This window comes from Chiloscyllium plagiosum, unplaced genomic scaffold (genome assembly GCF_037043375.1).
Source record: "Chiloscyllium plagiosum isolate Xiang-an unplaced genomic scaffold, Cpla_swu_hap1 HiC_scaffold_35, whole genome shotgun sequence".
NCBI lineage: Eukaryota > Metazoa > Chordata > Chondrichthyes > Orectolobiformes > Hemiscylliidae > Chiloscyllium > Chiloscyllium plagiosum.
Genome location: NW_028270173.1, coordinates 52,600,761 through 52,614,806, shown reverse-complemented (window position 1 = coordinate 52,614,806; position 14,046 = coordinate 52,600,761). Strand labels below are relative to the sequence as shown.

Sequence of the window (14,046 nt, the reverse complement as noted above, 5' to 3'; positions counted from 1 at the left end):
TTGATGGTGAGAGTCAGGTACAGAGAACCCAGTGTGGGGGGGGGAGGGATTGATGGTGAGGGTCAGGTACAGGGAACCCAGTTTGGGGAGGGAGGGGGGGATTGATGGTGAGAGTCAGGTACAGAGAACCCAGTGTGGGGTGGGGAGGGATTGATGGTGAGACTAAGGTACAGGGAACCCAGTGTTGGGGTGGTGGGGGGGGGGGGGGGGGGGGTGGAGATTGATGGTGAGAGTCAGGTACAGACAACCAAGTGGGGGCCGGGTGGTTACAGCCCATTCTCTGCACCCTGCTCCTACCAATAACCATCATATGGGAACACATTTCCCCATTAAACCTCATGACACACCCCCAAGCCCCTCCCCTCCTGTGGGATGTGAACAGGTCGAGCAGATGAAGACTGTGTGTCCATGAGGTACTGTGGGTCATCAACACCAGCAGAACTGCCATCCAATACAAACTGTAACCTCATGGCTCACCCCAACCCCCAGTCTCTCATTACCACCAAGCCAGGGGACCAACCCTGGTTCAATGAGGAATGTGGGAGGGATAACAGGAGCAGGACCAAGGAGAGATGAAAAGTGATGTCTTTTTTATTCACTGGAGGGATGTGGGAATCACTGGCTGCTGGAATTTATTTCCCATCCCTAACAGTCCTTGAGAAGGTGGGGGTGAACGACTTTCCTGAACAGCAGCAGCTCATGTGGTGGTGGAAGGGAATTCCAGGATTTTGACCCAGTGACAGTGAAGGAAGTGCAATATACTTCCAAGTCAGGATGGTGAATGGCTTGGAGGGGAACTTGTAAGTGATGGTGTTGGTCAGTGAAGTGACAGATCAGGACTGATTGTGCAGTAAACAGCAGAGGGAGTAGAGTCAGAACTTAGTGTTTCCACAACCGATAGATAAGATCGAAGCTCTGCTGTCCTGTCACATCCAGGTGTGAACATTGAACAACTCCCTGGAGGAGAAAGAGGCTTCTCATTCTGGAATGATACTTTGGTCACGGGATTCCTCCTCCAGAGACAATAACCATGTATCACACCTCCCCCAGTTTTTGTATTGATTCTGTTTGTGTGGGATGTGGGTGTCTCTGGCTGGCCAGCATTTATTACCCGTCCCTATTTGCCCTTGAGAAGGTGGTGGTGATCTGCCTTCTTGAACTGCTGCTGTCTACCTCCTGTGGGTTGAGCCACAATGCCATTAGGGAGAGAAATCCAGGATTTTGGCCAGCAACAGTGAAGGAATGGTGACATATTTCCGAGTCAGGATGGTGAGTGGCTTGGGGGGAACATGAAGGTGGTGCTGTTCCCATATATCTGCTGACCTTGACCTTCCAGATGGAGGTGGTTGTGGGTTTGGAAGGCACTGTTTAAGGATCTTTGATGAATTTCTGTAGATAGCTAACACTGCTGTAACTGAGTGTCAGTGGTGGAGGGACTGGATGTTGGTGAATACAGTGCCAATCAGTTGGGTTGCTATGTCCTGGATGATATCAAGCTTCTTCAGTGTTGAGATGGCTGTACTCATCCAGGCAAGCAGGGAGTATTCCATCACACTCCTGACCTGTGTCTTGTAGTTGGTGGATAGGCTTTGGAAAATCAGGAGACGAGTTACTTGCTGCAGTCTCTCTAGCCTCTGACCTGCTCTTGTAGACACTACATTTATGTGGTGAGGCCAGTTGAGTTTCTGATCAATGATAACTCACAGGCTGTTGGCAGTGGGGGGATTCAGTGATGGTAACACCATTGAATGCCAAGGGGTGGTGGTGAGATTGTCTATTGTTGGTGATGGTTATAACTTGGCATTTGTGTGGCGCAAATGTTACTTGCCACTTGTCAGCCCAAGCCTGGATATTGTCCAAACTTTGTTGCATTTGAACATGGACTGCTTCAGTGCCTGAGGAGTTGCAAATAGTGCTGAACATTGTGCAATCACTGGCAAACATCCCCATTTCTGACCTTATGATGGAGGGAAGGTCATTGATGAAGCAGCTGAAGACGGTTCGGCCTAGGGGACACCACGCTGAGGGACTCCTGCAGAGCTTTCCTGGAGCTGAGATGACTGACCTCCAACAACCAAGACCACCTTCCTATGTGTCAGGTGTGACTCTATCCACTGGAGAGTTTTCCCCCAATATCCATTGATTCCAGTTCTGCTCAAGTTCCATGATGCTGCACTCGGTCGAATGCAGCCTTGATGTCAGGGGCTGTCACTCCCACCTCCCCTCTGGAATTCAGCTCTTTTGTCCATGTTCGAACCAAGGCTGTATTGAGGTCAGGAGCTGAGTGACCCTGGCAGAGCCCAAACTGGGCGTCACTGAGCAGGTTATTGCTGAGCAGGTGCTGCTTGATAGCACTGTTAATGACACCTTCCATCACTTTACTGATGATCGAGAGGAGACTGATGGGGCAGATTGGGTTTGTCCTGCTTTTTGTGTCTAAGATATACCTGGGCAATTTTATACATTGGTGGGTCGATGCCAGTGTTGTAACTGGACTGGAACAGTTTGGATAGGGGAGTGGCAAGTTCTCGAGCACAAGCCTTCAGTACTATTGCCTGAATGTTGTCAGGGCCTGAAGCCTTTGCAGTACCCAGTGTCTTCAACTGTTTCTTGATATCACGTGGAGTGAATTGAATTGGCTGAAGACTGGTATCTGTAATGCTGGGGACCACTGGAGGAGGCTGAGATGACACTTCTGACTGAAGATTGCTGTGAAACCTTCAGGCCTATCTTTCACACTGAGGTAATGGGCTGTTTCATCAGTGAGAGTGGGAATATTTGTGGAGCCTCCAGTGAGTTGGCTGGATGTGGCAGGACTGCAGAGCTGAGATCGGATCCGTTGGTTGTGGGATCACTTAGCTCTGTCTATCACTTGCTGCTTATGTTATTTGACATGCAACTCGTCCTGTTTGGTGGCTTCACCAGGTTGGCACCTCATCTTCAGGTATGTCTGGTGCTGCTCCTGTCATGCCCTCCAGCACTCCCCATTGAACCAGGGTTAATCCCCTGGCTTGGTGTTAATGGTTCATTGGGGGCTATGCCAGGCCATGAGGTTATAGATTATGGAGTATGGTTCTGCTGCTGTTGATGGCCCACAGTGCCTCATGGATACCCAGGCTTGAGCTGCTAGATCTGATCCAAGTCTGTTCCATTTAACACAGTGATAGTGCCACACATTAATCAGTCTCAGGGGAGCATTCCTGCACATGACGTCGGCGACGAGGAGACGCCCGCCCATCACCTCCTTAACCTCGAGATGGTGAAGTTGCCTCCTCTCAACAGGATACCCAGGCCGGAAGCGCGGCTATCGTTGCCCCCCGACCAAACTGACGGCCCATGGGCCCACAATCTCGACCATCTCCTGTAGCTGCTGAGGTGCGGTATCCCACACTCCTGCAGAAACAGGACATCGGCTTTAACGTTGGCCAGGAAGGCCATCGTAGAAACACATCGCATAGCCGATTTGATGCTACGCATAGTGATGCTGGCAATTCTAAACCCCATTTTAACAGTTTACTCAGTTAACAGCGTCCATTTGCTGCTGGTCTTGCCCCTCTGTGGTAGCTGTGTGCATCTCCGTGGTGACGGCAAACTGCTGGACCCTCCCAGGGCTGAGGTAGCTGTCCGGCTCCACGCTGGAGCCATTTCCCTGTTCTGGTGTCTTCGGGTCAGGCCCAGGGTCCGCACGGTCCAGTTCTCGACCTGACAGCGGGGCTATCACAGGACCGCTGCTCCCTCTTGGTTCTCACCGGGTGGGGGGAGGCCTTTACCCATCCCCTCAGAGGGATGGTCTTTTCCTGCTTGGGCGGTGCTGCCCTCCTTTTTCCCCACGGCGCTCTATCTCTTCCTCTGGTGATGACCCTCCTTGCGCCCGTCCTCACCGTCGGAAGAGCTGCCTGTATCCTCGTCGTGTAGGTGTCGCTTCCCCCTTCGCTGGGTGGCTCTGGGAGGTTTCCTCTTCCTGCTTTTCACGGTAATCCAATCCTCTGCCTCCTTTGATCCCTCCTCTTCCATTTCCTCCGTCTGTCCTGAAGGAGCTTGGATCGGCTGCTGCACCTCCCCGCTGTCTGCCGTCTGCTCCGCTACAGCCCGCCCTTCCTTCTGGGTGCCTCCAGACACCGTTCCCGTGCTGTTTTGTGGTACCTTGCTGGTCTTACTCGGTCCACGGCTCGTGTTGCCACCTCCGGCCATCTGTGCGTAGGTGGCGGCCCCTCGTCTTGGGCAGGCCTTGTACATGTGGCCCGCCTCTCCGCACAGATTACAGTTCTTGGCCTCCTTACATTCCTTGGTCGGGTAGCCTTCCTGCTTACAGTTTCGGCAGATGGTCACCTTACAATCCGCCGCCATGTGGCCTGACCTCCCGCAGGTTCGGCACACTTTCGGCTGCCCTGCGTATGTCAGGTAACCTCTGCTTCCTCCGATGGCAAAGCTGGAGGGTGGGTGGAGGATGTTTCCACTGGCATATAACTGGCATATAACTCTACCTGGGTTCAATTCCCACCTCGGGTGACTGCGTGTGTGGAGTTTGCACATTCTCCCCGTGTCTGGGTGGGTTTCCTCCGGGTACTCCGGTTTCTGCCCACTATCCAAAGGTGTGCAGGTCAGGTGAATTGGCCATGTTACATTGCCCATAGTGTTTGGTGTGTTAGTCAGGGGCAACTATAGGGTTGCGGAATGGGTCTGGGTGGGTTACTCTTTGGAGGGTCGGTTTGGAGGGCTTGTTGGGCTGAAGGGCCTGTTTCCACACTGTAGGGAATCTACTCTACACCTCCCATTACCTTATCCATTATTCCCAACACTCTGTCCCCTCAGTGACTTACTGGGAGCTGTTGTGTCGGTCCCATTTGCAGAAACAAAATAAATAGGATGGGGAATAATCCATTCTCAGAGAGTGAGAACACAACAAGTGTGAGGGGATGGAGACTGATGTTGGGGTGTTGGTATTGGACTCGTGTGAACACAGTCACAAATCACACACGGTCCCAAGTTACAGTCCAACAGGTTTGTTTGAAATCACAAGCTTTCTGAGCGTAGCCCCTTCCTCAGGTGAAGTGAGAGAGAAGCTCACAGACACCGAATTTATCAGCAGGGAGATCAATGGGCAGAGAGATCAAAAGATCATCCAAATGGGGTGAGTGGAGTCTCTGCAGGTGATCACAAATGTCAGATGGTGGGAGGAAAGTGTCAACAGCTGGATAACAAGAGAAGGGATGATCCAGAATCCCATTAAATGGGGCAGAGAGATCATTCCAAAACATTAAAAATACGGTGGTACTGGAGACAAACCAAATGCCTGGAATAACATGATCGGTATCAGAGTCACACGCCGAGGGTCAAACCAAAGTAATAAGTCATCCAAAACTGCACAAACTCATTAAGGGAGAGAGAGCTTCAAAATTTATCAAGGTGATGGTGCCCAAACAAGGCAGGAAGGAAGGTTTTACAGGGATTGTGTCAGAAATCCTCATTCCCACACTCCCGTCCATCCTTACACTTTATGGAGATGCAGAAAATCCCTTCCATTCCATTAATATTCAGTCAGTGAGGATCTGATTGGGTTCAGTGGGTTTAATGATCAATACATACCTGCACATCTTTGGATTGTGGGCGGAAACTGGAGCACCCGGAGGAAACCCACACAGACACAGGGAGAATGTGCAAACTCCGCATAGTCACCCGAGGTGGGAATTGTACCCGGGTCCCTGGTGCTGTGAGGCAACAGTGCTAACCACTGAGCCACCGTGCTGCCCCTATTAGAGTGTAGAGTTATATTTGCCAGGGTGTTGCTCAGGGTGATGGGTCCGTCTCCTCACCATGCTGTTTCTCAGCCAACACTCTCTTATCGTCCTGTTTCTCTACTCCATGTCCCCAGTGTCTCTCCTTCGAATTGTCACCCTCCATTCTCTTCCCCCACTGCCCCTCCCTCCACTCACTCACCCTTAATTCCCACTGGGGGGTGGGCTCGGAGAGTCTGGTTAGTTAGTGCTGAGGGCGATTAAATCCTGGGTCCAGTGAGTGATAGAGAATATCTCACACTGTCTCATTTTATATTTGATATAACTTCTCACATTCTGTTTTTATTTTCTCAGCTTCTGATATCTCTGGTGCAGCTTCTTCATGATTCAGTAAGTGACATGTCAACTTTTCTCTGCCTGAAATTTATTCAGATTTATATTCTCTAGATTTATTTGTAGCATTTTCACATCCCTCCTGACCCTGTCCCACCCTCCCAGACACTGTTAAACCCTGTCAGACTAATACCCCTCCCCTCCTGACACTGTCCCACCCTCCCAGACACTGTTAAACCCTGTCAGACTAATTCCCCTCCTAACCCTGTCCCACCCTCCCAGTCACTGTTAAACCCTGTCAGACTAATTCCCCTCCCCTCCTGACCCTGTTCCACCCTCCCAGTCACTGTTAAACCCTGTCAGACTAATTCCCCTCCCCTCCTGACCCTGTTCCACCCTCCCAGACACTGTTAAACCCTATTAGACTAATTCCCCTCCCCTCCTGACCCTGTCCCACCCTCCCAGACACTGTTAAACCCTGTCAGACTAATTCCCCACCTAACCCTGTCCCACCCTCCCAGTCACTGTTAAACCCTGTTAGACTAATTCCCCTCCCCTCCTGACCCTGTCCCACCCTCCCAGACACTGTTAAACCCTGTCAGACTAATTCCCCACCTAACCCTGTCCCACCCTCCCAGTCACTGTTAAATCCTGTCAGAATAATCCTCCTCCCCTCCTGACCCTGTCACACCCATTCAGACACTGTTAAACCCTGTCAGACGAATTCCCCTCCCCTCCTGACCCTGTTCCACCCTCCCAGACACTGTTAAACCCTGTCAGACTAATTCCCCTCCCCTCCTGACCCTGTCACAACCTCCCCGTCACTGTTAAACCCTGTCAGAATAATCCTCCTCCCCTCCTGACCCTGTCACACCCATTCAGACACTGTTAAACCCTGTCAGACGAATTCTCCTCCCCCCCTGACCCTGTTCCACCCTCCCAGTCACTGTTAAACCCTGTCAGACTAATTCCCCTCCCCTCCTGACCCTGTCACCCCCTCCCAGACACTGTTAAACCCTGTCAGACTAATTCCCCTCCTCTCCTGACCCTGTCCCATCCTCCCAGACACTTGTAAACCCTGTCAGACTAATTCCCCTCCCCTCCTGACCCTGTCACCCCCTCCCAGACACTGTTAAACCCTGTCAGACTAATTCCCCTCCTCTCCTGACCCTGTCCCACCCTCCCAGACACTGTTAAACCCTGTCAGACTAATTCCCCTCCCCTCCCCAACCTGAAGTGATTGCCTCGTGTCTGTCCATTCACGACCTTGTGGGTTTCCTGGGCCCCACTGCAGGACATTCCCGGAGCCTCATTGCGGAATAACGGGATTCTCCTGTTCCAGTGTGAACATGGACACCAATGTCTATCCTTCCATATCACAGCAGACACACAGAATTACAGCTCATTGTTCACACTCAATTCCTTCAGGACTGAGATCAATGTTTCTGGGAATGTGTTTCCATAGCTTGAGCAGTGGATCCCAGATCTCCAGGTTTGGATCCTGGTTCTTCAGTGGGACGTTCTCAAGTCGTGTTTCCATCCCGTCTCAGAAATGTGAGCAGTGTCACCGTCAGAGGGATCTTCACAGATGGTTCCTCCCTCACACTTTCTCATCCTCACTGTCTTCAGTGGGTCACTGATTGACCTGAAATGAAGCAACGTCCTGAGGGAACTCGGAGCCAGTTTTTATATTGAAAGAAATTGATTTTGCATCTGACGTTAAGAAATTTCAACTGTTATGTAAATTTCTGTACATAAATATCAGTTTTACATATTCTAATTCTTAGATAAATATATAAATATTATAAATCTGAGTTATTGTTGAATACTAAAATCTATCACTACTTATCACCATTGTTTAACTACAATCACCAATATGCGTCATTTGTAATCATTAAAAGTTATTTATTGACTTATTGATTGTGATATTTTTATTAATGATTTCACAAGAATGATTATATTCATTTACACAGCAGCAGCTTGTGGCAGTTGCTGAGTTCAATTTGGGTGGCACGGTGGCATAGTGGTTAGCACTGCTGCCTCACAGCGCCAGAGACCCGGGTTCAATTCCTGCCTCAGGCGACTGTCTATGCAGAGTTTGCACATTCTCCCTGTGTCTGCGTGGGTTTCCTTCCACAGTCCAAAAATGAGCAGGTGAGGTAAATGGGCCATACTAATTTGCCCGTAGTGTTAGTGAAGGGGTGACTGTCGGGGAATGCGTCTGGGTGGGTGGCGGGTCGGTGTGGACTTGTTGGGCCGAAGTCCTGTTTCCGCACTGTAAGTAATGTAATCTAATCTAATCAGTGTGAACTGGGGGAGTTAAGACCATATCCATCTGCCTCTATTGTAAAATCCAATTCCCAGATGAAAACTCCATACCCGTCAACACAATCAGGGAAAGTCCATTCCCAGAGAGTGGGAACACACAAGTGTGAGGGAATGGAGATTGTGTCAGAACCTGATGGAGATTCTGGACATCGCTCCCATTCCGTGATATTCCCTGAGGATGTGAGTGTGTGTGTGTGGTGGGTTTGATGGCCAACATCAGACTTGTACTAAAGGACATAGCTGCTAGACAGGGTCTGCAGCAGGTGGTGAGGGACCAACAAGAGGGAAAAACATACTTGATTCCATCTTTCCAATCTGCCAGCTGCAGATGCAAATGTCCATGACAGTCTCAGTGAGAGTGACCATCGCACTGTCCTTGTGGAGGCAAAGTCCCACTGTCACATTGGGAATAACCTCCATCGTATTGTGTGGTACTATCACTGTGCTAAATGGAACAGACTTGGATCAGATCTAGCAGCTCAAACCTGGGTATCCATGAGGCACTGTGGGCCACCAACAGCAGCAGAACCATACTCCAGCACAATCGGTAACCTCATGGCCTGGCATAACCCCCACTGAACCATTAACACCAAGCCAGGGGATTAACCCTGGTTCAATGGGAAGTGCTGGAGAGCATGTCAGGAGCAGCACCAGACATACCTGACAACCTGGTGAAGCCACCAAACAGGACGACTTGCATCGGAATTAGTCTGACAGGGAGGGGAATTAGTCTGACAGGGTTTAACAGTGACTGGGAGGGTGGGACAGGGTCAGGAGGGGAGGGGAATTAGTCTGACAGGGTTTAACAGTGACTGGGAGGGTGGGACAGGGTCAGGAGGGGAGGGGAATTAGTCTGACAGGGTTTAACAGTGACTGGGAGGGTGGGACAGGGTCAGGAGGGGAGGGGAATTAGTCTGACAGGGTTTAACAGTGACTGGGAGGGTGGGACAGGGTCAGGAGGGGAGGGGAATTAGTCTGACAGGGTTTAACAGCGTCTGGGTGGGTGGGACAGGGTCAGGAGGGGAGGGGAATTAGTCTGACAGGGTTTAACAATGTCAGGAGAGGAGGGGAATTAGTCTGACAGGGTTTAACAGTGTCTGGGAGGGTGGGACAGGGTCAGGAGGGGAGGGTAGTTAGTCTGACAGGGTTTAACAGTGTCTGGGAGGATGGGACAGGGTCAGGAGGGGAGGGGAATTAGTCTGACAGGGTTTAACAGTGACTGGGAGGGTGGAACAGGGTCAGGAGGGGAGGGTAGTTAGTCTGACAGGGTTTAACAGTGTCTGGGAGGATGGGACAGGGTCAGGAGGGGAGGGAAATTAGTCTGACAGGGTTTAACAGGATCTGGGAGGGTGGGACAGTGTCAGGAGAGATGTGAAAATGCTACAAATAAATCTAGAGAATATAAATCTGAATAAATCTCAGTCAGAGAAAAGTTGACATGTCACTTACTGAATCATGAAGAAGCTGCACCAGAGATATCAGAAGCTGAGAAAATAAAAACAGAATGTGAGAAGTTATATCAAATATAAAATGAGACAGTGTGAGATATTCTCTATCACTCACTGGACCCAGGATTTAATCGCCCTCAGCACTAACTAACCAGATTCTCCGAGCACCCCCCATTGGGAATTAAGGGTGAGTGAGTGGAGGGAGGGGCATTGGGGGAAGAGAATGGAGGGTGACAATTCGAAGGAGAGACACTGGGGACATGGAGTAGAGAAACAGGACGATAAGAGAGTGTTGGCTGAGAAACAGCATTGTGAGGAGACGGCCCCATCACACTGAGCAACACCCTGGCAAATATAACTCTACACTCTAATAGGGGCAGCACGGTGGCTCAGTGGTTAGCACTGTTGCCTCACAGCACCAGGGACCCGGGTACAATTCCCACCTCGGGTGACTGTGCGGAGTTTGCACACTCTCCCTGTGTCTGTGTGGGTTTCCTCCGGGTACTCCGGGTTTCTGCCCACAATCCAAAGATGTGCAGGTCAGGTGAATTGGCCATGTTACATTGCCCATAGTGTTTGGTGTGTTAGTCAGGGGTAAATATAGGGTAGGGGAATGGGTCTGGGTGGGTTACTCTTTGGAGGGTCGGTATGGAGGACTTGTTGGGCTGAAGGGCCTGTTTCCACACTGTAGGGAATCTACTCTACACCTCCCATTACCTTCTCCATCATTCCCAACACTCTGTCCCCTCAGTCACTTACTGAGAGCTGTTGTGTAGGTCCCATTTGGTGAACCTGCAGAAACAAAATAAATGTCCATTAGGATGGGGAATAATCCATTCTCAGAGAGTGAGAACACAACAAGTGTGAGGGAATGGAGATTGATGTGGGGGTGTTGGTACTGGACTCGTGTGAACACAGTCAGAAATCACACACGGCCCCAAGTTACAGTCCAACAGGTTTGTTTGAAATCACAAGCTTTCTGAGCGTAGCCCCTTCCTCAGGTGAAGTGAGACAGACACCGAATTTATCAGCAGGGAGATCAATGGGCAGAGAGATCAAAAGATCATCCAAATGGGGTGAGTGGAGTCTCTGCAGGTGATCACAAATGTCAGATGGTGGGAGGAAAGTGTCAACAGCTGGATAACAAGAGAAGGGATGATCCAGAATCCCATTAAATGGGGCAGAGAGATCATTCCAAAACATTAAAAATACGGTGGAACTGGAGACAAACCAAATGCCTGGAATAACATGATCGGTATCAGAGTCACACACCCAGGGTCAAACCAAAGTAATAAGTCATCCAAAACTGCACAAACTCATTAAGGGAGAGAGAGCTTCAAAATTTATCAAGGTGATGGTGCCCAAACAAGGCAGGAAGGAAGGTTTTACAGGGATTGTGTCAGAAATCCTCATTCCCACACTCCCGTCCATCCTTACACTTTATGGAGATGCAGACAATCCCTTCCATTCCATTAATATTCAGTCAGTGAGGATCTGATTGGGTGCAGTGGGTCTAATGATCAATATTAGACCTGGTCTGGGCTGATCACATAAAGGAAGATCAGACAGGGAACGAGATACAAACAACCCAGGCATTTGTATCCCCGTACCCAGTCTCTATCTCGATGGTCTGTTTCAAATCCTTTACCTCTATAATTTTTACTACTGTAGGATCATTGGGAGGAGTGAAAGGTTGTATCTCATTACCCAGTAATTCTACCCATTTTCCCTGTCCTATGCTAATTCGAAAACAACAGCCCACAAATTCCTTCCCATTTGCTTTCATTTCAATCCCAAATGTTTCATTTAATTGTACCTCATAAGTGCCACCTCCCAAAACCGCTCCGTGCCATGTGGTTTTTCTTATCATTAAATATATGGGGTTACACTTTTTATTGGGACAATCGCGTGCTGGTCGGAAGGGGGCCCGGTGTATTGTGACGAGACCATTATACCAGGTACCATCCCCGAGGCCATCCCCATAGGACTTAAGATGTATCTCTGAGTTGCGGTATTGTCTCTGATTAGCTACATTCCCACAATTTACTAGGCTACATATATCAGTGTCTATTACTTGTGGATTGTCAGACTCAGGAACCATTAATAATACATATGAAAATGATATGTGACAAAATCCTAATACCAAGAGGGCTAGCATCATAACTCTAAACATTCCCAGTATTCTAATCGCTATGCTAAAACGCAAAAAGGCTTAATATACAATCTTACAGAAATAATCCCGCGCCCGCATCGCCACTGTATAGTCAATTACTCAAAGTCTCTTTAGTCTGAGTTTCAGCGGGTCTTGTGTTGATTCGGCTGTCCAGACTTCTTCCTCAACTGGAGGGTCCACTGGCCCTTTGATCCGAATGTAGTGAGTCCAGCCTTTCTCCACCGTCCTTATTGCCGTTTCGGTAGTCAAAAGAGCCTGGTACGGCCCTTCCCAGTCTGGCTGCAGCTTAGTCTCTGTCCATGATTTTATTAAGACCCAATCTCCTGGCCGGATGGGATGAACAGCAAATTCAAGGGGCGGAGTCTGTGCCAATAGACCCTGTTTTCTGAGGAAAGATAAAGAGGAGGACAAGCCCAGTATATACTTCTTTAAAAACAAATCTTTAGTTTCGGGAATTGGCAATTCTCCCTGTGTTCCCAGATAAGGTAATTCAAATAAGATTTCATAGGGGGATAGTCCCAAATCTTTCCTCCGCCAAGGGACAAGCCCAAAAGGCATCCTTTAAATCTATCACACTAAACCATTTGTGATCATGAGGGATCTTACTTAATAATGTGTAGGGGTTTGGCACCACTGGGTGCCTGATCTGTACTATTCGATTTAATGTTCTCAAATCCTGCACCAATCGATAAGTTCCATCAGATTTCCGCACTGGTAGAATTGGGGTATTATAAGGAGACATACATGGCTCCAACAAACCATCTCTAATCAGTCCCTCAATTACTGGCTGCAGTCCCCGTTTACCTTCTATGGAAATAGGATATTGTTGTTCACAGACAACGTCCCCTTTCCGTTTTAAATTTATTGTAAGGGGAGGGATCTGTAGTTTTCCACGATTCCCTTCTCTAGCCCATACAATAGGGTCTATCTCTCTCTCTGCATCCTCTGTCAATATTGCCAGTTGTACAACTAATTCTTCTTCCTGAATTCCAATCTCCAGTCCTAAAAGGATAATTAAATCTCTCCCCAGTAAGTTACTTCCTATATCAGGAATATACAGCAGTTCCCCTGTGATCCTATCCTTAGGACCTTCTATCATCATAGGTTCAAATACTGGAACAGTAAATCCTTCCCCTTTCACCCCCGAAACAGTAATTGACCGTGTAAACATTTCTACTTTCTTTGGTTTAAAATTCGGCGATGACCGTGCTGCCCCGTATCTACTAGGGAGATTACCTCCTCCCAACACGGTCCCACCTTCAAGTTTATCAAGGGTTCCTGGTGGGCCCCTGAGGGCAGGAACCCCTGACACCCCTATTCTTCATCATAATTCATAAGCGGAATTGCCTTTTCTTCCCTTTGTAGATCAGGACACTCCCGCTTAAAATGCCCTATCTTTCCACAATAATAGCATCCTGCCTGTAGCGACTTCCATCTCTGCCCCTGTCGCTCAAACCCTCTATCAAATGTTCCCCCTTGTCCTCTCCCTCTTTACAAACACTTTCTGTGCCTCTCTCAACAATTCATCTAATGGTTTTTCACTCCATCCTTCTATCTTCTGTATCTTTCTCTGTATGTCTGGCCATGCTCTTGTCACAAAATGTACTTTCAAAAGACCCTGTGCCACTGGGTCCTCAGGGTTCATTCCAGAGTATTTCCGCATTGAGTCCCTTAATCTTTGCAAGAAAGCTGAGGGAGTCTCATCTTTCTCCTGTCTAATTTCAAAGGCTTTAATCAAATTCTGTGACTTCGGAACTGCCTCCCTTATTCCTTTTAGAATCAGGTCTTTCAATTCCCTCATTTCTTCTCTATGCTCCGGGTTTTGGTTTTCCCACTGGGGGTCTCTGAGGGGAAACTTCATCTCTCCCTGTCCAGCATCCCCATCTCCAATCAGGTGTTCCCTGTCCCATATTTTAATGGCAGTTCCTCGTACAAGTCCCCTTTCCTCCCCAGTAAATAATATATTCAAAATAGACATTAATTCAGCCCAGGTATACAGACTGGGCCCCAAAAATTGAACAATTTGTTC

The 14,046-nt window shown here is 48.9% G+C and overlaps 1 protein-coding gene and 1 long non-coding RNA gene across 2 annotated transcripts in view; one reads left to right on the top strand and one right to left on the bottom strand.

Moving 5' to 3' along the window:
- The window catches only part of LOC148140883 (uncharacterized), a 39,884-nt gene extending 30,001 nt beyond the window's left edge, over window positions 1-9,883 (bottom strand). The window contains exon 1 of the long non-coding RNA XR_015753099.1: window positions 9,846-9,883. This is a non-coding gene — a long non-coding RNA (uncharacterized LOC148140883). The remainder of the gene's footprint in view (window positions 1-9,845) is intronic.
- The window catches only part of LOC148140878 (H-2 class I histocompatibility antigen, alpha chain-like), a 450,761-nt gene that overhangs the window by 305,391 nt on the left and 131,324 nt on the right, over window positions 1-14,046 (top strand). The window lies entirely within an intron of this gene.